Here is a 24,325-nt window from a genome sequence, read left to right as displayed (position 1 = left end):
TCATTCATTTTAATGCCTATGATGTTTCCTTAAAACCCATGCTAAACATGAAAACAATAATAAAATATAACAGGATATGAACAGATATTTACCTTCCAAAGAAGAGCTCAAATAATTAAATAGTATCTTTAAAATTAAATGTAAATGAAAACAACAGAAACATATGAAAAAACATGTATTATACAAATTACAAGGTATTTGCTCGTGTATGCATGTATTTTAAAGCTAATTTTCAGAACTGGTGAGGTTATGACAAAATAAGTATCTTAACAAATATTAAAATAAATAATTTCTAAAAATCAGTTTGAAAATATGTGTGTATCTAAGTGATTTTTGAAGTGCATATTTTTGAATCAGATTTTTCCCTCTAGAACTATATTGTTGGACTGGAGCGATAGCACAGCGGTAGGGCATTTGCCTTGCATGCAGCCAACCTGGGTTCGATTCCTCTGTCCCTCTCGGAGAGCCCAGCAAACTACCAAGAGTATCCCGCCCGCAAGGCAGAGCCTGGTAGCTACCCGTGGCATATCTGATATGCTAAATACAGTAACAACAAATCTCACAATGGAGATGTTACTGGTGCCCGATCAAGCAAATTGATGAGCAATGGGATGACAATGACAGTGACAGAACTATATTGTGAAGATATAAGCAGAAAAGTATTATCCAATGTTTTATTAGGATTTCAGGTAAATTGTCAATATGAGAGGTCAGAGAGATAGTATAGCAGTTAAGGTGCTTGCCTTGCATGCAGACAAACTGGGTTCGATTCCTGGCACTACCTATGGCCCCCAGGACACCTCCAGGAGTGATTCCTGAGTACAGAGGTAGGAATAATTCTTATATGTGGCCCCAAACAAAACAACAATAAAAGTCAATGTGAGCACTAAGAACTATCTCCTCCTTTTTCCATTTTCCTATAATACTTCGAAATACACCATTTTATGCATTAAATCAGGAACCTAGAAAGGATATGCTCTGTGTGCCAAATAATAATAATAATAATAATAAGGTTCTGGTTTGCCTTTTGAAGAGTAAGACAGATGGCAAGAGACTGAAAGAAGAACGGAGGATAGATCAGTATAGAGTGGAAGCAAACAGAACACTCTTGCATAGGACAGACGCTGCCAGCAGGAAGACCATCTCCTGGATTCCTCCCAAAGGAGGAGAAAAACAATTAGCTACTTGAAAAGTTATTGCCTGTCCTAAGAAAATAACCATTTCTAAAATTTATAGATAATACTTTGTTCTAAAAATAGTCATTGTGGGGCTGAAGAGATAGCACAGCAGATAGGGCGTTTGCCTTGCACACGACCAACCTGGGTTCGATTCCCAGCATCCCATATGGTCCCCTGAGCACTGCCAGGAGTAATTCCTGAGTGCAGATCCAGGAGTAACCCCTGTGCATCACCAGGTGGGACCCAAAAAGCAAAAAAATTAAAAATAAAAATAGTCATTGCACGAAAAGTATATGAGGCTAGGAAATTGCTGTCTTTTCATTTCAAATATATGTGAGTACTGTGCTGGAGAAAAAAAGAAGTAGTGAAATAAGGAAAGAATACATGAAGAAAATGAAGTGCTGAATCAAATGTCATGATAGTAGCAGACCATGATACATAACCGAAAATAAAATTAGCAAAGTGAAAGACATGTTGGTCATATGGCTAGATCTTACAGAGGGCAAACATATTTAAAAATATTTATGTAAAAAAGCATAGCAAACAGATGCAGAAAAACCAATACTCTATATGAAGCAATCAACTCTTGTCTAGACACCACAGTACAGAGGAAGCAAATGTTCCTGAACCAAAAAAAAAAAAATGAAAACTTATGCTGCAAATACCTGAGAAATAAAAATAAAAACCTGACATTCATGTTTCAGATGGCATCTTACAATTACCAAAAGAGAGGAATAGTTGTTATGCATATAGTTATTATAAATAAACGTCTTATAAGTATCTATTCCAAGGAATTACAGATCAATCTAAAAATTTATAAGTGACAGCAATGTGAGTGTTCCTTGAGGGTATTATACTAAGAGAAAGGAGCCAGGAGCAGAAAGGCAAGTACTATAAGATATCACATACATGTCCAACCTGGAAAAAATACATAGAAACAGAAAAATATGGTGGTTAGGGCTAAGTAGGAGGTGGAATGGGAGTGAGGGGAGATATGTTGGTTAAAGAACAAAATACTGAGTTATAAGATAACTAAGCTCTGTGAATCTGATAGACAACATGGTGATTCGAATTAATATTGTTTTATGTACTTGAAAGTACTAAATCATGTGATCACCACAAAAGCAAAGGGCAATTATGTAATATGACAAAGATATTAAGTATCCGGACTATGAAAATCATTTCACCATATATACATATCTCAAACCACCATATAGTACTTTTTAAAATTACACAATGTAGGTTCTCAATAAAGCTTGAAAAAAATAAATTAGAACCACAGGGCAAGGAGTAGATGTCAGTATTTTCTTTTAAATCTCCCCCAGGCAATCCCAGGAGGTAACCAAGAGAAAGAAACAGTGCTACAAATCATTGCCCTAGAAATATCAAAATGTAGGAGAATTTAAAAAGAAATCAAGCAGGGGTAATATTTTTTCCTCAAGCAGGATATTAAAATTCCATTTTTTATTTTTAATTTTGTAGTTTTTTTTTCTGTTGCCTTTCCTCTCAAATTATGCATATCATACAAAGTGTACATTCAACCTTGCTGGCTAATCCCCTTTCACAATTCCGAAGTAGTGGTTTGGGGGAGCTGTCTTAGTACAAGCTCCCTCTGCACTCTAGCCCTTATGCAGAACACATTTATCTGAGTTACTCTTGAAGAGGGCTGGAGCAATAGCACATCGTAGGGTGTTCGCCTTTCACGCAGCTGACCCGTGTTCAATTCCTCCGCCCCTCTCGGAGAGCCTGGCAAGCTACCGAGAGTATCTCGCCCGGTTGGCAGAGCCTGGCAAACTACCGTGGTGTATTTGATATGCCCCAAACAGTAATAACAAGTTTCACAATGAGAGACGTTACTGGTGCCAGCTCAAACAAATCAATGAGCAATGGGATGACAGTGACAGTGACAGTGGCTCTTGAAGAACACAATTTTAAACTAGATTTATTTCAAGGCTAATAACAACAACAACAACAAAAGCAGACATAAACAAAGAGATTCAGGACAACAGGGAAAGAACCAAGTGCCCTAGACTATATAGTAAAGGAATCTTTATAAAGATGCATGTTGCTGATATTAATATAATGATGAAAGCAGATATTAAATCACTGGGACTCAGAACCAAAGTGGGCCCTAGTGGTCTACACAGTCACCTCCTGAGGAAACATCTTAACCCCTCAAGTCACTGGAAAGTACACAAATCAGTAACTAGGAGGGATAATACAAACTTTAGCAGGATTTTAACATATTTATTTTTGAATGGTATAAAAGACAGAGAGGTCACAACCAGACCACAGCCAACACCATGGCATACGCCAAGGAAGTCAGACCAAAATGTTAGGCTCATGGCGATATCCAAATCTAATCCCTAAAACTGTTCCAGTCAGATATTTATTTATGAATATTCTCTGCTGTGCCAATGAGGTTTCCAAGTCAAACACTTTGTGATTGATTGGGGCAGACTTGACTGTAAAGAATTAAGTGTGTAGACTTATAATTCTGTCAAGTGTCGGCTTTATAATTCATGATTTTGCCATCAATGAAAATCACATAGATCCAATTCTAGTGAAAAACATTTGTCTCAACATAGTCTGAATAAATAAAGACAACACATGTCGTTGTGAAGTTTATATTAACTATTTAGACCAGAAGAGAAATGAACCAAAGAAAAGAAGCTAATTTCCTAGGGACAATAATCATTCAAAACTCAAAAGCAAAGTCCCTAGATGTTTAGTAATCCTAAACCTAAAAAGAAATAATTCTATTATATGATATGATAGAGGTACAAATTATACCTACAAAGGCAATGAAATAAGTGCATAAAACCAATACCTAAGTGTTTTAAATTTATATAATTTTATATATACTTATATATATTCATATGTGATGTACTTCCTTTTTATTTTAAAGAAAGAAACAAAGCAAAAGCAGTGCTTAAATCAAGGGATAAAAGTAGGTTTTGGAATTCTGCATCATATTCTTCCTTAAAGTTTTAAGTATTATTGATAGGTAGATGCTGTTTAGAGACCTCATAACTTCAGACTTCTATAGACTTCTATAATGTAGAATTTGTGAAATTACATCAGAGCCTCAGCGGCAACTCCCTGAGAGTCACAAAATTTAGGATTGTAAGGTGATCGTGTCCAGGCAGCGGCTGAGACATATATTTCTGCATTCTTCCATAGAATCGAGTATAGTATGTGTACTTAGCTACTCAATAAATACTAGGTGATTACACACATGTGGAAGGACCTCCCACGAGAGACAGATATCCTCTCTATCTGGCATCTGCTGCAATGCCATCTATTAATATGTATTTGAAGATCACCTGAGGTCATTCATTTCACTACTCATCCCCACTAATTGTTAGAAAGCTCTGTTTATGTTGAACTAAAACTTGTTTTCAACACTGGCCTTATTTCTTCCTTCTCCTCAACACAAATGACACCTTTCAATCTTCTACCTTATCGTTCTTTAACAATTTGAACACTATTAGGCCTCTCTCTACATGAGTTCATCTCAGATACTCTCTTTGGGGTAACATTTAGATTGTTAAATATTAGCATAAATGCTTAATGATGCCAAAGCTGGAAGATCATATTCCAGATATAAATCTAGAGCTCTGACTCTCTGAAGACATTGAGCAATTTTTAAATGCCTGCAACATGTGTTTACTTCCAGAAAGCATATTCAGCAATATTTATCAGGTTGATTATCTTGATTCCTTCCAAATTTCCTTTCTAAACTGGGACTTGATGCCACTAAATTTTGTCCAATATTTTTCATTGGTTCCCATGACTTTTGTTCAATCAACCAAAATTTATTCACTTCCTAATACTCTCCGGGAACTAGTTTATATTGTGAGGTACCAAAAATGAACAGGGAGACCTGGTCCCTACTCTCATCAAGGTTATAGTCTATGGAGATGTGTCAGGAAACCATTAAAAACTAGGAAATACAATTTCAGGGAAAGAAAACAGGTGAAAAATAGATCGGAAATGGAGGTCGTACCTTAGTCAGAACTATAGGGAAAAAAACCCATGAGGAGGTCAAATTTCAGCCATGACCCATTATGATGAAAATGAACAACCCATCGACCAAGAAGCAACAAGCATATTTCTACTCTCGCTCCTAATGATCCTTTTGGTCCTCTACAAATTCGAAATGATTGAATAGAAAGTAACTTGGGACAGTCCAGAGGCAACCTCAGGCCTCTGGATGTCTCTTGCTAGGCTCTCTTGCAACAACATCTCCTTTAAAGGCTTCAGAAAGCAAATATTACAAACATTGCAAGATATCCGAAGCAAGGCACGATTTCTCCCCAAGTAAACTCCCGATCATAATAGTGAGAAAGTCGCATTGCTGGCTATGGGACTGTTACCCACTGCAGGCAAAGCCACTAAGTGAGGACAAATGGTGAGGGTCACAGGAACTTTAGAGAAATGCCCCACAGAGCATTCAAGTGAGAGCACTTGGACACCAGCCCCAGCAAGAGGCTTACATTTCAGTACTGCAGCTCCACCAGGCCATACCAATTTCCTTCTCCAGTGCTTTCCCTTGACCCCCGCCTCCCGCCTTGGTAGCACGTTGTTGAGTTAGCTGATGAAAGCTGGGAGAGGCTTTCCTTTAAATACGTGTCTGCATTGAAGGACTTGAGAATAGTCTTCTGAAAATGGGGGGATTGATGGATAATGCTGCCACACATTGTCCATTGGTCATGCCCCTGGTTCATGTAACCAGGAACAAAGTGGAGGCCTTATACAGTTTGATTGTGATGTTCTCCATTCGAAAAAATAATATCACTAACAAAGAAATCAGTCTTTAGTTAAAAAAGGGGGGACTACATATAGATACCAAAGGCAGATGTTTGTGGGGGGTGGGAGAGGAGGTTGGGACCAAACCCAATGTTATTAATGTGGTACCAGGGTTCCTGGAGAGGCTTCGTGCAAGGCAAGTTCTTCACCTCCTGTACTCTATATATTTAGCCCCTAAACACACACTTTTCATTGTAGTTGCTAACCTGTGTAAGCACGCTATTCACTTACATTATGTCCTGCTGATTTTCACAGTGCGCCATCCCATCCCATTATGTCTGCTGTTTATGATTATGCAGAGTTTTAGTGGAAAAACCCTAAAGGATGCCTTTGACATAAAGTTTTTAGTCTTAAGATTAGTCCTTGTCACCATATTCCAGAGAGTGGAACGTTTTGGGGAAAGGGAGCCTCATTCTAAAAGTGTGGACATGTGTGTGCACGTACTGGGGCTGTTCTATGGACTCCTTTGTATCTATAAAACACTTTGTGAACTGTGGATATACAGCACAGCACTTTTTGTGGAAGTGAAAAGACACCCATCACTTAATCCCTGAACATCCACCAAGAAGGGAAATGGATAAATGCTTACATATTAAAGCACTGCAAAGCTGTTTTTAAAAAATGAACTAAAGCTACACTACCAGTATGGACAAATGATAAAAATCTTAATGTTGTGCAATGAACATATGAAGCATATCATCATCTTAGTAAAATTCATGAAACAATCTATAAAGAGGTGATATAAGTAGTCTTCACTTAAACAATATAGGCTCTCTCTCCTTTATATATACATATATCATGTATTATATATGTATATTTTTGTATTTATATATATATCACTGTCATCCAATTGCTCATCGATTTGCTTGAGTGGGCACCAGTGATGTCTCCATTGTGAGACTTGTTACTGTTTTTGGCATATCAAATATTTGTTACAAAATGGGTCTTTAGTATGCCAATAATACACATCAGTTTCAGGATCAGGGTTAGCTCAGGTGAGAGAGGGAGGAGATTTGGAAGGATATAAAGTGGTCTCCCCGAGGATAAGAGTACTTTTTTTTTTAATGTAAAGATAGATGTGGCAAGATTTTCTTAAATTTGGGTCACTATTATGGTGTACCTATATTTTTATGAATATATAAAATAATTAAGTGAAAGAGAAAGTAAGTTAAACTTCATTTCCTCAAAAGAGTGACTGTTTCTTTCCATCTGTTAATGATATCCCTATTTTTCAATAGCTTTCCAATTTTGTCCTTTTTTAGTATAAGTCTTTAGTTCAAATGAAATTTTTATAGGTTTCTAGTATAGAAAACCAATAATCATTTGGTTGTTCTGGAGCCCTGCTTACTTACATGTTCTCTACGCTGAGAACAGAGTTCCCAATCATTCCTCCTGAGGTGAAAATTACTGATGAAACTAATCAAAAATTCATTTTGATCGGAATGCCAGGAAGCTACAGCCAGAGTTCAATATTTATGTCAACACCTCTGGTTTGAAAACATATGCAGTGTGTCATTTCCTCCTGGTTCTGCTTTATTGGTTTTCTTCTCTTCAAGAATTTGAAGGTAATCAAATGACCCATCTTCCCTAATTGATGAAAATTAAAACCTCTCATCAAGTCTAAATTGGCATTTCTTAACTGTGTTCCCTAAGACTATTCTGAGCAATGGAAACTTGTAAGTGTTTACATTTACCAAAACATAATTTTAATAGAAATTTAGAAGAAAAATTTTAAGAAGCAAGTCACCCTTAGATAGAAGAAAAATAATAAATGACTAAACACAACTACATATAGAAATGATCTGATATTTTAAATGTAATAATTTTAGATACATTGCCATTCTGAGATTTGCCCTACATCTAAACTGATATATACATATATATATATAAATCAATGAGTAATGGGATGACAGTTATATATATATGAGTACATATATATACATATATGATATATAATTCTAGGCTCAATGCCCTCGGTAAAAGCCCGTATTCTTTCTCTGTCTCTGTCTCTCTTCCAATATCTCTCTCCTCCCTTCCTCCTCTTATTTCTCCCTCTCTCTCGCTCATCTCTCTCCACCTTTCCTCATATTTCCTAAAGCAGTGTTTTACTTATGCAAAAAAAAATTAAAAACTACATCAGATAATACCATAGAAATTTCCTTAGACTATTGACCAACACATGCACTTAATATATTTCATGACTAATATTGTGCTCTTAAAGACAGTGGAGATAATTTAGCACCACTTTTATGAATGCTCTTAAGTTTAGACATTTTATATTAACATACATTCATTTGTTACACCAGGAAAAGTGATACTCTACTTATGAAAATGTCAAAATTTTTTAGAGAAGCCTATTCAATAGAACACTGCAATTGGCCACTCTAATATAACAAAGTTCAAAATCATGGTTCCCAGAAGATTCAAAAATATTCCAATTAAGTAAATAGGGTTTGTCAAACATAAAACATATTTGAAGTTATTAAATGATTCAATAGTTTTCCCAAAGCTAAAGAAACTGTTACAACAATTGTATTCAGTTCTTCATTTTTAATTATATATTACTTTGAGTTACACAGGCAACTACTTACTACATCAACTGAGTGACAGCTACCTGGTATGTTTAGTCTCAGAGAAATCACCAGCTTTCAGGAGAATATTAAGTGTTGCTTACTGGATCTACACCCACACTCTTTGTCCTCTTCTAGCACTCATTCAGACATCACCAACGCAGCCTAGATAATAGATAATTTTGACTAAAGAATTCTTTCATGAGAGCTAGAGTGGTCTAGCTTTAAAGTACCTCATCATCAACTCTTTTCCACAATGTCTTTGCTCCCGCTTTAAAAGAAACAATCAACCTTCTTATTTTGGCACCATTGCTCCCACTAAGGAAAAAGTATGTGTAAACATGTCAAAGTGAATGTGTAATGAGCTTAGAATAATGGAAGAGAAGACAGTTGAGTTGGAAGAGAGAATTTCAGGGCAAAACAAAAATTGAAGAAATGGTAGATTGAAGGAAAAAGTTGGGTTGACTACTATGACCTATCGTGACAATTAAACCACAAATATCAATCTACCTTATTAACCTTATCAACTGAGCTCACAAATGAACAATAATATAGATGGCTCTTTGAAGAGGCTAATTTTAACAGAGGTCAGTTGTTAAATAATAGTTTAAAGCAGTGTATGACATTTGGTAGGAGAGAGGAATGGGATAAAATTTGGAAAGTTCAAAGAAAAAATTGTAAAAACAACGATAAAATGCACAGTGAAGTTTTATCAGGAAGGTTACCAGGCCTGAAAAGCCCAGTGGAAATAAGCCTAAAACATAATTGGATAAGAGTAAAGGTTGATGAGACACCAAGAAAGATTGATTACAGCAGAGGGTCGATCTCTAGAAATACATAGGAAAAGAAAAGATACCCCTCAGGGCTGGTAGATTTATTTATCTGCACAAAATCACACAGAATGACTTCCATTAAGAACTTGTAATCAAAAATATGCAAAGAAGGCCTAATATGCACATAGACTATTGTTTAAATAGATTGAAAAATTAATTCTAGAATTTCCAATAAATAATAAATCAACACATTGGCTCTGTGAATGAATATAATACTAAGGTGAAGTGAATTCATCTAATAAATGCCCAGTTTATCTATAGGGCAGAGTTTAGACTCCAAGAATATATAATAAACTCTTTATTAGTCCAAGAATCAGGAAATGAAGTGCTCCGGCTAATCAAATATTTTTGTTAATTGTTACCACATGCAGAAGGATTACAATTTTTTAAAGAATGAGAATAAATTAAAATACACTTAACACTGAAACTAAACTGATTATAATTTAATCTTTCTCTAATTATTCAGAATGCATTTCAGGGTCATCAAGAGAAGCATAAATTATCAGGGCTTGATGATTGTGCAGGAAGTCACAGTTTTTCTAAAATTCTGGCTAATAGACGCTGGGTAACAAAGAATTCACTGCAATAGATATCATTTGGAGGATTTATGTGCTAGGCATTTCACTAGGATATGAAGTGTATCATTAATCCTTGCCCAAAATAAAATTTCACTGATGATGAACTGACATTCATAGCATAAGAATAACTTTTCCAAGGTTACATAACATGAAAAGGAACCTGAGCTAGTCTTGAATGCAGAACTATCTGTCTTTAAAGAAGGGCTTTTTCTCCATGTCAAGCACACAAATCCTTGTCATATGAATGCATTCATAAAAGTTGCTGCCTTTATATATAAAACTTATTCGTGGCAAATATGTAATGCTTCTTGTTTTGGCAGAAGAGTTGAAAGATTGCTTTAAGCCATTCGTGACACTGTTACTATATATTCATGAGGGCAGTCAACTTTGACCATGAACTTGTTTTTGTTTTGTTTGGGGGCTATACCCAGCAGTGCTCAAAAGTTACTCCTACTCTGCCTCAAGAATTATTCCTGGCAGGCTCATGTGACCATGTGGAATGCCAGGGATCCAACCTAGGTGGGGCACATGAAATGCAAACACCTTACCTGCTGTACTACTTATCCAGCCCCTGGCCATAAAATATTTTTGAAGGTACTTTTCCCCAAAATTAAAGGCTAATAACTCATTTAAAGGTTCAAGGACATAGCCTGAACATCACCAAGGAAAAGAAACACGAAATCAACATAGCCTCAGCTGCATAACACAATAATCTACCAAGAAATATGTAAATGAATGCATTTTATATGTAATCATCTCATTATCTGCAATGATCTAATCTAGTGATCTTCGACCATCCTTCCATGAACTGGTGCCAGTTTACAATGTAAATGAGCTAAAAACCATTGATCCATAGACAAGTGTTTTAAATATTGGTTATAAATATTGGTCTATGGATCAATATGCAGGGCAAGTACCTTTCCACAGAGGTAAAGAGGTTGAAAGACACTAGACAATCTTTCTATTACACCACTTATTTCTAACAATGAAATATCTGACCTCTCTTTTACTCATAAGAGGACATGGTTATCTAAAATTACTTAAAATTTTAGTCTGGGTTTACATCCATTAAAGGAAGAAGCCCCACTTGCATGAGGAGGCAGAGAGTAACTTCATCCACATAAATACCTTCTTCCTCCCATCTTATAATTTTTTGGTCCCAAACTCATTAATTTTCACCTGAAACCTTATGGTTTCTCACCCACCTTTACTCACCAGCACCAATTAAAATTCTTCAAGGTCCAAATGTCTCTTCCACCCATAATGCTTTCACTTATCTCTAAAGCAGGCTGTGAATCCTATAATGGAATTTCACAAACAAGGGGGGGAATGTGGCTGAACTTTCAAATGGCACAAAATAATCTCAGGCCATGATACTGTTTCATTAGCTAATCTCATTCACACACCAACCACTCTGCAATGGTAGAGATGACCCTATTCAGAAAGACAGGTATCCCTCCCATCCACCCCTGCTCCCAACCTCTGCACATAGCATTTACTGATAAGCCTAAGAAATACTTTCCATTCCAGAAGAGACTGTTTTCATCACTAGCACAGGCTGATATTTTCATTCTATTGAAGAAACTCCATCTAAACAAGTAACTTGGGGGCAGAGGGAAGGAGGAGACAGGATTGGAGTAAGCTCTGTGCTTACAAGTTCAGAAGAACGGGGAAAAAAATAATAAATCTTCCCACCAATGAGGAGGGAATTACTCAGAATTACAAGGGGATAGCAGAGAAGGTGATTTCAAAAATGTTGCAATTTGATCCTTCCTTTAACTCAGCCCTTCTTGCCCAGAGTTAAATTGAAGGAAAGTTAAAATTATTTGTACTGTCTAACTGAATTAAATTTCGTTTATGGAAAAGCTTGAAAATCATACTTAACTGTCTTAAAACATGACAGATTAGGTGGTAGGTGCTAGCCATGCTATTTTGAAAGGTGATTCCCCTGTGCATATTGTAACTGCAGTGGAGTTGTTCAGCTGAGTTTTTTACTCTAATGCTAGGAACTGATTTGTTCATTCGATTTCGCCTGAGAGATTTTACGCTCTGTACTGTAACTTTGTTAAACTTGAATCTGAGCTGACCCTTCTGAATTGGAATGTCAAGAGATATCTTTCCTAGGGGTACCAAGTCAGGTTCATTTTCAATATGAGTGAATAGAAGAGGAAACACATGGAGTGAAGGTTAAGAAAATGTTCCCTTGAATCAATATCAATAGAAAGAGTTCATTGAAGAACAAGATCTAATTTTATGTCCAGAAAAGAAAGGCATTCAAATTTCAAGTTAAGTCATTGGGTTAGAATAAAGAAAAAAATTTTCAGGCAATTACTTACCAGTTCTTAGACTTAATTTTATAGCCTCAGAAAGTACAAAGAGTTCTAATAAAATATGATCATAAAATGTGATCATAAAGCATCATCCTTGACATCCCTGCCTACAAGGAATATTTTGAGGATCATATAATTCTTAAACTGGATGAATCCCAACAGGCTAGTTAGTTTGGGCCTAGGAAGATAGTACAGGAAGCAATATGCTTACCTTCCACGCAGCCAACCCAGGTTTAATCCCCGGCATTACATAAGGTTCCCTGAGCACCACCAGTAGTGAACCCTGAGCACAGAACCTGGAGTAAGTTCTGAGCACCACCAGGTCTGGCCTAAACACTGAAAAATTATAATAATAATAATTTTAAATCATTCATTAGTATGTTAAATGTTTTTAGTTTTCAAATGAAGAAACTGAGATAAGTGTATATAAGATTTTAAAAAAAGAAAACTTTGGCATATATCTCAATTATTGTCACCACAAACCAGAAATGAAGATTAAAAAATATAATCAGTTCCCATGTATAACAGTAGTGCATAAAAATTATTTTAATAGCCTCAGGAATTACTCCTGGCGGTGCTCAGGGGACCATATCGGGTGCTGGGAATCGAACCCGGGTCGGCCGCTTGCAAAGCAAATCCCTACCCACTGTACTGCAGCCCCTTTCCTGCTAATTTAGAATCACTTCCATAGGCATTCACTAAACATTTACTGAGCACTTACTGAATAAGTACACAGCCCAAAACTCCAAAATTCTATTCTGGTTGATTTATAAAGGGACAAAAAAATCTTTAGATATGCTATTCCTGCATATGAGTACTTAAACATCTAACAAATTATTTTCTCCTAAAAGTCGTTTCCTTCCTTATAATTGGTATTTTCTGCAAGAATCATGAGACCAGAGAGAAAGTTCAGTGGATAGGGGCCTTACCTTGCATGTGACTGATGTAGAGTGTATCCCCCGCAACCCATAGGGTTCTCCAAGCCTGCCAGGAGTGATCCCTGAGTGCAGAGCCAGGAGTAAACCCTGAACACCACTACAAGTGTATACCTTCCCACAGCCAAACAAAAAAGAACCTGTGTCTCTTCAGTTCTATCTAGTCAATTGCTTTCTTCAACAAGTACTTATCTATAACAGGGCTGCAGGAGTTCAGAAACTGATAATGGTGCCAATTTTTAACAGGTTTATTCATAATATTGCTGATTTTCTTCTACCTAACTTGCTATTGTCAAAACAGTAGCAGAAGCACTTAACCATCAATTCTCCCAAGTGCAAGTGAGGAAATTCCTGGGAAAGCTGGCAGAAACAGTATTCATGTCACTAAGGAGTGATGGCTCAGCCTAGTAATGCCAATGTTATAAATAGGTAAAAGAAAACCCCATGGAGGATGGCCACAGAACTGGTGAGATTAATAAGGTCTGATTATGAGCACTGCAGATCCAGAAACTCCTTGTTTTAGTTCATCCAGAGATAATCACCATGGATGAACTTACAGGGCCTTGATTTACATAGCATAATGTCAGTTGTTAATTTTTAATGGAAAAGAGTGCTTCCCTTGCCTTAAAAGCTCATGTTAAGCTCCCTGAGTAATACTGGTCAGCTAGCTGTTCTAGGCACTTTTTGAATGAGCCTTGAGCTGCCCAATGGAATTCTTGTTAACACAATGATCCTAGCAACCCCTGCCAATCTCTAAGGTAAAATCTACCAGTCCTGTTCCAAAGCAGTGCTTTTTTCACTCTCAAGATCTCTTGAGAGGCCAGATAGTAATCAGGTTATTTTGGAGATAAGGAAACAAGAACAAATATAAGCAGACACTTGAGGACCATTTTCCCTCCAGCCCTAGGGAAAACCTGAGTTTACCGTGTCTAAATTCCAGTAGCATCCTCACTGCTTGAATATTCTAGCACTGTTCTTTTCTAGAACAAGCTGAAATTATATTATCACTTTGGATTCCTGTCTTCATTTCCTCTGGATGTGTATTCAGAAGTGGTATTGCTAAATCACAGGGTAGTTCCATTTTTAACTCTTTTTTTTTTTTTTTTTTTTTTTTTTTTTTGCTTTTTGGGTCACACCCAGCGATGCCCAGGGGTTACTCCTGGCTTTGCACTCAAGAATTACTCCTGGCAGTGCTTGGGGGACCATATGGGATGCCGGGGATCGAACCCGGGTCGGCCGCGTGCAAGGCAAACGCCCTACCCGCTGTGCTATCGCTCCGGCCCCTCCATTTTTAACTCTTAAAGAAACTCCATTCTTTTTCCATAATGGAAATACATTCCACCAACAATGCACAAGTATTTCCTTATCTCCACATCCTGTCAATGTCATTTCTTGCTTTCTTAATGATAGTCAAGAGACACCAATACTGTCATGTTTATTATAGTCATAATACCCAAGATATGCAGACAACCTATATACCCAACATCTTAAACACATAAATTGAGAATTGTGAGAGACACAAAATATACATGTATGCATATGCACAGACATTGCTATCACATGCACACAATAAAGTGTGATTCTGATGTGAAGTAAGGAAATCCTGACATTTTCATGGATGAAAATATGGATGAACCTTAAAATATGAAAATATGGATGAACCTTAAAAGAATCATGCTTTGTGAGATATGTCAGATGAATAAGACAAAAGCTGTATGATATCCATCATGTAGAACAACAACAACCACTATGTATATACATATATATATATATCTTGTAAAAGCAGAGTAAAATGGTAGTTCTTAGACACAGAAGTGGGGAAATTATAGAAATGTTCTTCCCAACTACAAACTCAGAACTGGTTAACACATAAGTTCTACACAACACAGTGGCTATGCCCAATGTTAAAAGTTATCAAGAGACTAGATCTTAATTCTTCCTTCTTGAAAGTTGAGATAATAGTGTAATAAATGTGTTAACTAACATTAAAATTGTAATTATATTGCTATGTGTAAACAAATCAAGTCAACATATTATGCCCATTTAGGTTAAAAATTTGGGGGGAACTTCTTCAAAGAAACGGATCAAGCAATCCTAAAATTCATATGGAACAACAAATGCCCACGGATAGCTAAAATAATTCTTGGGGAAAAAATGATGGGAGGCATCACCCTCCCCAACCTCAAACTTTACTACAAAGCAGTAACAATTAAAACAGCATGGTACTGGAACAAAGGCAGAGCCATAGACCAATGGAACAGGGTGGAATATCCCTAGACACAACCCCAAATGTATGATCATCTAATCTTTGATAAGGGAGCAGGAGATGTGAAGTGGAGCAAGGAAAGCCTCTTTAACAAATGGTGCTGGCACAACTGGACAACCACATGCAAAAGAATGGGCTTAGACCTCGACCTGACACCATGCACAAAAGTCAGATTAAAATGGATTAAAGACCTCAACATCAGACCACAAACCATAAGGTACATTGAAGACAAGGTCGGCAAAACCCTCCACAATATTGAAGATAAAGGTATCTTCAAAGATGACACGGAACTAAGCAATTTAGTAGAAACAGAGATCAAAAAATGGGACTACATTAAACTAAAAAGCTTCTGCACCACAAAAGATACAGTGACCAGAATACAAAGACTATCTACAGAATGGGAAAAGATATTTACACAATACCCATCAGATAAGGGGTTGATATCAATGGTATATAAAGCACTGGTTGAACTCTACAAGAAGAAAACATCCAACCCCATCAGAAAATGGGGCGAAGAAATGAACAGAATCTTTCCCAAGGAAGAGATACGAATGGCCAAAAGGCACATGAAAAAGTGCTCTACATCACTAATCATCAGGAAGATGCAGATCAAAACAACCATGAGATACAATGGCACACATCGAAAAGAAAAAAAGCAACCGCTGTTGGAGAGGATGTGGGGAGAAAGGGACCCTTCTACACTGCTGGTGGGAATGCCGACTGGTTCAGCCCTTTTGGAAAACAATATGGACAATTCTCAAAAAATTAGATATTGAGCTCCCATTTGACCCAGCAATACCACTGCTGGGAATATATCCCAGAGAAGCAAAAAAGTATAGTCGAAATGACATCTGCACTTATGTGTTCATCGCACCACTGTTTACAATAGCCAGAATCTGGAAAAAACCCGAGTGCCCTAGAACAGATGACTGGTTGAAGAAATTTTGGTACATCTATACAATGGAATATTATGCAGCTGTTAGAAAAAAAGGAGATCATGAATTTTGCATATAAGTGGATCGGCATGGAAATTTTCATGCTGAGTGAAATGAGTCAGAAAGAGAGAGACAGACATAGAAAGATTGCACTCATCTGTGGAATAGAGAATAACAGAGTGGGAGACTAACACCCAAGAATTGTAGAAATAAGTACCAGGAGGTTTACTCCATGGTTTGGAGGCTGGCCTCACATTCTGGGGAGAGGGCAACTCAGAGAAGGGATCACCAACTATAATGTGGTCGGAGGCCATGCGGGGCAAGGGTGATGCGGGCTGAATGTGGGCTAGAGACTGAGCACAGTGGCCACTGAGCACCTCTTTTGTAAACCACAACAGCTAATTAGAGAGAGAGAACAGAAGGAAATGCCCTGCCACAGTGGCAGGGTGGGGTGGGGGGAGATGGTATTGGGGAGGGTGGGAGGGATGCTGGGTTTACTGGTGGTGGAGAATGGGCACAGGTGAAGGGATGGGTTCTCAAACTTTGTATGAGGGAAACATGAGCACAAAAATGTATAAATCTCTAACTATTCCCTCACAGTGATTCACTAATTAAAAATAAATAATTTTTTTAAAAATTTGGGGGGAACTTGAGTACAAAAAAAATAAAAACGCTACACACTCTATGTCAATTATATTTAACTTTTTTTCTTCTGTCTTTTCTTTTTTTCTATTTTTTATTACTATTTTTTTAAACAGTGAATCACTGTGAGGTAGTTACATACTTACAAACTTTCATGTTCGCATTCCAGTCATACAATGATTGAGTACCCATCCCTCCACCAGTGCCCATTTTCCACCACCAATGATCCCAGTATCCCTCCTACCACCCCACCCCATCCCTCCAACCCCACCTTTGTAGCATGACATTCCCTTTTGTTCTCTCTCTCCTTTGGGGTGTTGTGGTTTGCAATAGAGGCATTGAGTGGCCATTGTGTTCGATCTAAGGTCTGCATTTGGCATGCATCTCCCAACCTAAGCAGGTCCTCCAAACACCGTTTTTTTTTTTAATTTAAAAGGGATTTGTTTGTGGTTTCCTATATATATTTAGCTTGTAAATACAAGACTGTAAATGTATTAAGAGACAATTTCTGTTAAAGTTTTCATTGTGTTTCACTTCAAGTACTGCACAAGTTAAAATCTGATAAAGGATTTACATTCGGTTATCTGAAACTTCCCATTTCAGACTCGTGTTTAATGTGGTGGGTGAATCCATCATCTCCATAGACACCACCAGCAGGAAAGTCTCTCCTTTATGGCTTCTGGGACTCTCGCTAGTTAGTGTGCATACAGTTTTCGTTTTCTATGCCATTGTCATTATCATTGCTATCTTCGTCACTTTCTAACGGGATGCCTGTGGCAGCAGAAGCACCTTTAGTTTCTCGGTCAAGAGGGAAAAAGCCAGTTCCACTGAAAGTGTCTTGCCTCTGGTAGAAGAGCACGTACGCAGCTTTGGACACAATCTGATCTTCAGATGCTGTCGAGACACTACTGTCATCAAAGTAGTACCATTTCCCATCATCTTTATGTTTTGCAAAAGCAGTATAATGTCCTCCTCCCATCCCTCCATAGTGGTTGGAAACGGCGATCAGATTATAGCGGCAAGGACCCACATTTGGATTCATTAGGAATTCTGACATATCCAAGTCACTTATAGGAAAGTCAACTAAGGTATCCAATTTATCTCTCATGTATCGACTGTAAGAAAATCGTTTGAGATGTACCACAAGTACTGGAGGCAGTGACCATAAATCTAATTTCTTTGTGGCTTTTTGATGTTCTTTACAAGGACAATACCAAGGATCCTCAGCACCTAGCTTTTCCTTTGTTGTAAAAAGCTCAATGCAATCTTTCAATTTCACAAAGGGTTTTTTGGGAGGTTTATATTCCACACTTTCATGTTTCTCAAAGTCCTCAGCAGCATTTTCATCAAAGTATCTTTTTTTCAAATCAGGATCCCAATCCAAAGCAAGAAAAGATCTTTCATCTAGCCTAAGCTGCCTGTCATCAAATCTTATATGCCGGGTGTCATCTTTGATGTAATTGATATCGGTATTGCCTAAATTGTTGAACTGGAATGTAAACAATCTCCTTTTGTGTCCCGTGAGTTGACCTTTGCAAGTTTCCTCAGTACATAATCCATTTTCAGAATCATTTTCTCCTCCAACTGAATCTTCAGACTGACTGCTTTCATTCTCAGAGGGAAGTTCTTGATCTTGGCTGGACTCATCATCTGGCTCATCTGTTTCCATTTCACTTGGTGAGCCTTCTTCATGGATGCCACTGGGGCCGTTCCCATTAATATTTTGGTCCTTACAGCAATGTAGGGATCCTTCAGTTTCTTCAGTTTCAGTGGATATTTTGACATACCGGCACATTCTTAAAAGTAGAAGATTATACAGTTTATCTTCAGTATTGTATCGTGGTACTGCTAAAAGAAAAGGCTGACCAAAAAGTGAGGAACCAGTATGGTGCGTGTAACTTGAATGTCTAAATTTTTCTCTTAGGCAAACAGGAATAATCACATGCTCTGTATCTTCTGTCCTATTGATGTTAATCTCAAACACATAAATATTATCTCGATCCATAATACTACTAAGGTTTTCATCCATGGCAAATATTCTGTGAAATCTATGATTGTATATATCAGTGACTATCATCTTATCTGCAGGTACACCTGAAAAAGTAGAGAGTGCCGTACAAAGATCTTGTATGTTTCCAATTTTGGGAACAACCCCTTTGTACTGCATAGGTTTGGTAAGTGGATCCATTCTAACTAAGTAAACTTCCAAGGTACGCTCTTTTTTCATGGGCAAAGGAAGTGTCAAGTAACAAAAAGGATCAAATGTGACTGAAATCTTTGCACATTCAGGACATACTAAAGTTGACTTGAAAAGGCCGTGAAATATGTCGACTATGATAGAATCATTTCTTTTTAAATGATTTTCCCAGGCTTCTTCAGCAACCACCTTATCTGGCCTCCCATCAGCGTCTTTTAATTGTATGTATGGTTTTTTCCTAATTCTATTCAAATCCTCATGTAGACCATCCAACAGGAAAGCTAGTAATTCTTGACAGTCTTGCTGCTGGTATCCAGAGAACTGCAGTACAAAACGTCCTACTTGTGTCTTAAAGGCTCTTGGTGTGACGTAGCTAAATTTTCCAGACCACATTTGTTTGATCAATTCAGCATAAGACTTAGCTATTTCACCTCTCATACCTAAGGGATTGTCAAAATTCAGTTCTTCTTGATACTTATCATTGAAGAAATATTCAGTAAGTGGAGGTGTGTTGCTCAAACACTGAATAGCTGAGTTCATGAAGCAGGTGTTTCCCAAGTTACTCAGGCCACAGAGGCCTGGCTGCTCATTATTTCTTCAAGGTTCTGAATAATCATAGTTCTTATAAGCAGTATATGGTGGAAGACAATAATTTGAGTTTTTCACATTAGGAGCAGAAGGACCCCTTGGCCATGTTCCATCTTCATTTTTCTGTTCTATCATGAACACCTGTCCTTGGTATAAACCAGCATCCTGAATAGTGCTGTCTGGCTTATTCAGTGGTTCAAATGTATTACTCAAGTATTTGTTCCACAATCTTGTCTCCTTCTCATCTGGAATATTGAAGATTTTTCTGATTTCCTTTTCAATTGTATCTATTGTGTCAGCTTTGCTAAATCTTCTAGTTACAACATCATTCATGTTGCCATTTTCACAAAGCTTCAGTTCTGTGAGATATACTTCTACTTTGCAGTGCTTTACAAACATACCCTGTTCAACCACCTTCCCTGCTATTGGTTCTTGCCCTTCCATCAACGTGTACCAGCTGACAAGTTTATTCCAGCTCTCCGTTGGCAATAATATGTAATCCAATTCATCAATAAGATGCTCTTTGAGTGACTGGGCATCACCATCTTTGAGAAGTCCAGAGTTATCAATAGGTCCAGGATATACATTTTGATCTCCCATCTGGTATTTGTCCCAACTGTCAAAGCCAACATATTTTTTCCACTGTTAGAACCAGCGACTATCAACTAGGTACCAGGTGTCCCCCTTCCGGAGCAAAATTTTGAGCAGCGTCGCGATGTCAGAACGCTGGATGTCCAGATCCACCGCTCTGCCTTCCGCCATCTTCCCCCACTAGCGGCGGCGGTGGTGGCGGTCCTCCAAACACCATTTACTTGGTGTTTCCTTTTCTATCTGAGCCGTCTTTTCCCCCCAGTATGTGAGGCCAGCTTCCAAGCCATGGGGCACCTCCTGGTCCTTATTTCTACTGTTCTTGGGTGTTAGTCTCCTATTCTGTTACTTTATACTCCACAGATGAGTGCAGTCTTTCTATGTCTATCCCTCTCTTTCTGACTTAACATGATACTTTCCATGTTGATCCATTTATGTGCAAATTTCATGACTTCATCTTTTCTAACAGTTGCATAGTATTCCACTGTGTAGATATGCCAAAGTTTCTTTAACCAGTCATCTGTTCTTGGGCACTTGGGTTTTTTCCAGATTTTGGCTATTGTATACAATGCTGCAATGAACATAGAAATGCAGATGTCATTTCTACTATACCTTTTTGACTCTCCGGGATATATTCCCAGCAGTGGTATTGCTGGGTCAAATGGGAGCTCAATTTCTAATTTCTTGAGAATTGCCAATACTGTTTTCCAAAAGGGCTGACCCAATACCCGTCTTATAAGAGGTTGATGTCAAGGATATTCAAGGTATCCAACCCCATCAAAAAATGGGGTGATGAAATGAACAGAAATGTTTTCAAAGAAGATATCCAAATGGCCAAAAGGCACATGAAAAAATGCTCTTCATCACTAATCATCAGGGAGATGCAGATCAAAACAACAGTGAGAGATCCTCTCACACCACAGAGACTGGCCCACATCCAAAAGAACAAAAGCAACCAGTGTTAGGGAGGATGTGTAGAGAAAGGGACTCTCCTTCACTGCTGGTAGGAATGTATTTAACTTTTTAAATCATTGTCAAAACCTTCACACTTTCTCCCATTTTCAAGATCTTCATACAGGAAAAGTAAATTTTCCTCAGATAAATTTGACTCCAATCATTTTGCAGGTCTCTTTTACAATTCTAAAAAGTAAGCTTCCATTGACGTTTTTGAAATAATCTGAAATATTTAAAAACATTAAAGAAATCATAAAATTTACTAGGAATGGATATTGGAGTAACTTAGGTAAAGAACAGTTGGAAGTGAAGCTCAAAGAACCCCAGAGGCCTGTCCATAGTGAGGGAACAGCACTCAGTATTTGAATGCTGTGGCAAGCGAATAGAAAGAATATTCTTCACTCAGAATGCTCAAGGGCAGAGCTCCTATATGCTCCTATATGTGACTGCTTCTCACATGGGCAGCCCCGGGGTTTCTGCTCTCACAAAGCAGATGCACATGAGGTTATGTTTCTAATAGGGTGCACCTGTTGAATGGAAGTGTCTGATCATAGCAGGATGCACCTTATCTGATAAACCCGAGGCACAGCTTAACAAAAATAGCATGTGTGTGTGTGTGTGTGTGTGAGAGAGAGAGAGAGAAAGAGACAGAGAGACAGAGACAGAGATAGACAGAGAAAGAGATTCTGAGTACTGATTACTGAGTACTACACCACCATTTGGTCATAGATCATATTCTCTAAAAATCCTAAGTGCAAACAAGGTAGTTGGAGGACTTTGGTGGAGGGAAGTGGACACTGGTGAAGGGTGATATTGACAGGACACTGGTGATATTGAAACACTGTTTGCCTGAAACCCATTCCTAAAGAATTTGTAACTTCACCATGACTAATTTTTTTAATGGGGGCTTGAGGAGCCTAAGCAGATCCCATTATCGAGGCAGTTTAAAACACACAATAAAGTAAGAATCAGGGTAACTCAGATTTGTAGATGTTGAAATGATCTTGCTAATGAGAACCAAACCCCACCCTTTACAGAGAAAGCTGAGGTCCAAATTATATATTTCAGCCAGAGTGATGGATGCTCCTAAAAGTTACATAAAATATATCAAATATGTGAATTATCTCATTTTATTTTGTCAACTAACTTTGCCAAGCTGTCCCACTAACAAGGGTAGAAGTTGACATTCAGAACATTCTAATGTTAACCCATGCAAAGGCACACTCCTAGAATACAGGACTTGGTTTCAGTGTTCACTCTCCAAAAGTGCAGGGCAGAAATGCAGGCATTCTACCCTGTCACATTCCAAAAGTAAGTTTGCCAGCGGACAGAAATAAGAAATAGCCTTGGAAGGTAAACTGTAATCTCAGGCTGAGTCTATGTGTGGCCTGAGTATGTAAATTGGTAACGTAAATAAATTAGAAATAGGTTCTTAGCAACTATTCAAATCTTTAAGCCCAGATGCTGACATAATAACAATTATGTGCAGCTGCTGAGTCTGGTTATTCTGAATTCTAACCCTGTCTATGGCCACCCAGGGTAGCGGAGAGCAATGATATCAAGTATTGTCTTCCCCACACAGACCCAAAGTCAAACAAATATGTTTCAAGAAGTTCACCTGAGCCCAAAGATGAACTGCTTCACTGGGACAAAGCGACAAAGGTCTCCTTTGAGAAGCAGTGAAAGAACAGATGTCGAGCGGGACTCTACCTTCGGGTAGCTGGATCTCGATTCTGAGCTGCAATGGATTTTTAATTGGTCCATTTTCTAAAAGGTCAACATATTAACCTCTGAGATCTTTCCTTAATTCTTGGGATTTTTTAAATGCACATTTCAAAAAGCACAGGTGCTTAACACATTTTGTCCAGTTAAATGAGCCTCTGTGATCTGAAATTGGCCGAGGCAGGTGGCTACCAGGCCTGCACTGCTTTGGGAAATGGATGCATTTCTCCTTTCCTGGCTCTTCATGGGAAGGGGAAGAGACCAGGGGAGGGAGATGCTGACAGGTGACAGCAGGGTGATTCTGTGCTCAGCATCTTGTCTTGGTGGTATACCCAAGCTGCAAGATTTATAACTTTCTTGTTGCAATGCATCAGCTTCCACACTTTCAGTGAAGTCTTCAATAACTTTGATGACATCTTGCTGAGGGGTTTTGTCATTAAAAGCCTAAAGCTGGTCATTAACAAATCTTCTCTACAATCATCTACCACTGTGCTAACTCAGGCATGGATCTGTCTGGAAAGTTGGACTGGCTCAGAAACTTTCCAGACGGCAGAGCTGGTGTTTTTTTGGGGGGATTTTTTTTTGGTGTTTTTTTTTAATGTGTGGGGTATATTTCTTTGGAGAAAAAAATGATACCCAATGATTTAATCATTTATTTTTCATTGTTCATTGTCTAGACCTTCTCTGATAGTCACCTTCAAATTCAGGTAATATGTAAGGAACATCAAGTTTTCTGCAGAAATGGGGCTTGAAGGTGGAATTATAGAAGCACAGTTCCCAGAGAATTCTTAACCCTACTCCCCCAAATTAGCCATTGCAGAAGCCTCATAATCCTCAAGACTCTAGAATTTGTAAGAATGACCTTATTCATTTTTTGAACATGAAATGATACATGTTCTTTCTATCCTTATTTTAAAGACCAGATGTCCACTCTTTGCTTGAAATTTTCCCTCAAATCACTGAGCTTGAGAGAAGCAGAGCCAAATCTCAAACAGTTTTAAATGCTGGTCTGACTTCAAGCTTGCTCATGATCTGCAAACAAACAGCATAGGGTGTGGAAAGAGGCAAAGGGGTGGCATTGCAGACTGATAAGAGCGCATGAGTCTGATGAAGGGCAGTGCCACAGTGGGATGCAGAAAAGATCAGGTTAGACACTCTCTAGCCCCTTTGGGAAGGGCTTAGGTCGTGGGTGAACTA

The 24,325-nt window shown here is 38.0% G+C and overlaps 1 protein-coding gene and 1 pseudogene across 1 annotated transcript in view; both read right to left on the bottom strand.

Annotated features, from left to right (window-relative positions):
* LOC101537579 (cytosolic beta-glucosidase) overlaps nucleotides 1-24,325 on the bottom strand; it is a 109,997-nt gene that overhangs the window by 45,230 nt on the left and 40,442 nt on the right. The gene's annotated exons all lie outside the window — the stretch shown is intronic.
* Nucleotides 17,771-20,626, bottom strand: LOC129404954 (ubiquitin carboxyl-terminal hydrolase 15-like; annotated as a pseudogene).

This window comes from Sorex araneus, chromosome 5 (genome assembly GCF_027595985.1).
Source record: "Sorex araneus isolate mSorAra2 chromosome 5, mSorAra2.pri, whole genome shotgun sequence".
Taxonomy (NCBI): domain Eukaryota; kingdom Metazoa; phylum Chordata; class Mammalia; order Eulipotyphla; family Soricidae; genus Sorex; species Sorex araneus.
This window is presented reverse-complemented; position numbering and strand designations above follow the sequence as displayed.